The following is a 1,432-nucleotide window of genomic DNA, read 5'->3' as shown; positions in this document are numbered from 1 at the left end:
AACTTTCTCTCCTTCATCACGTCGCCATGGTGACAACCCTGGTGTCTTCCTCAGGAGAGATATGGGGCTTTCCTTATCTTTAGGAAGCCTTTGCTGGCTCACAAGAACAGCACAGGATGGCTTTCCTACAAGCATCCATGGAGGGCAAATGAGCTTGGAATGCTGGAAATTTTCAAGAACTGCTTCCTGAAAGCACAGCAGTGCTCCATCCCTGTACAGGATGAGGAAGATGGCACAACCAGAGACCATCCGGGCTTAACAGGCAGCTTTGGGTGTGCCTAAGGGCAAAAGGAGCAGCAGCACGGTGCCCGAGACTCGGACACGCGACCGTGCCGGTGCCCGGAGCGCTGTCAGGCAGTGCCGGGATCCCGGGTGTGGTTCTGGTGCCCACAAGTGAGGAATGGCAGCGCCAGGCTCAGAGCCAGTCAGAAAGGCAAGCAAGGGAGAGCAGAGGGAGGGCACCCTTCCAGTCTCTCTTGGGCATGGCCACAAAACAGCCCCTGCTGCTTCTTCCTCCGCCCGTGTTTGGGCTGTGCTGCTGGCAGAGCCAGCCAGGCTGTGCTCTGCGTCCCAAAGCCTGTTGGGAGCGGGCATGGAAAGCGCTGTGTGCACAGCAGAGAGTCCTGGAAGGTGCTGGCAAGAGCGTCCTGCAGGAACAGGGCTCTGGTCCCTGGCCGGGAGCAGCCTGGTTTTGGTGCCGTCAGCGCAGGCAGGAGTTGAGGCAGGTGAAGAGGCAGCGGGCAGCTTGTGTTTGGACAGGGCCTGGGGCTGCACATCTGAACCTCCCCCTGGAAACACACTTGTTTGAATGCGAGCTAGAGCTGGAGTGCCTGTCCTGAAAGGGCCTGAAGTAATTCAGCCTTGCCAGCATTCCTTAAGGGTGTGTTGGTGTTCCCCAGGAAAGCCACACGTTTGGGGAAGCACCTTTGGAGGAAAGGGCTTGCTGCTCAAGGAAAGTGCTTCCCAGGGAGCTCCCAGGGAGGCAGGTGCAAGTGTCCCCCTTTGGCTCTCTGTGCTCCTTTCAGTCCTTGAGGCCCTCTGCACTTGGCAGAGGGGCAGAGGAAGGGAGAAGGCAGTGAAGAGCGGGTTTGGCATCTGCCTGGACCTGCGGACACCAAGCCAAGCACCTGCAGCAGGATGTCACCCCCTTTGGACAGAGGTGTGAGCAGACCCACCTCTGTCCAGCTGTGAGCCCCAAAGTTCTCTGTGAGAGCTGTGAATTAAAAGGCCTTCACACACACGCTTTTCACATCTTCCCCTTGGGCTGTGTTTCAACTCTGGGCAATAGGCATTTGCCTCCTGCTTGGTGGGAGCTGCTGTGGCCCAGGGCCAGCACAGAGCTGGGCTGCGTGGGCCAGGCAGCGTGGAGAGTCTTGGCTGATCTTGGTGTGTGCCTGGCCTCAGAAAAGTCTTGGAAGGTTTGCCTCCCAAG

Source organism: Motacilla alba, chromosome 7 (genome assembly GCF_015832195.1).
Source record: "Motacilla alba alba isolate MOTALB_02 chromosome 7, Motacilla_alba_V1.0_pri, whole genome shotgun sequence".
NCBI classification, from domain to species: Eukaryota; Metazoa; Chordata; class Aves; order Passeriformes; family Motacillidae; genus Motacilla; species Motacilla alba.
Note: the sequence above shows the minus strand (reverse complement) of the source record.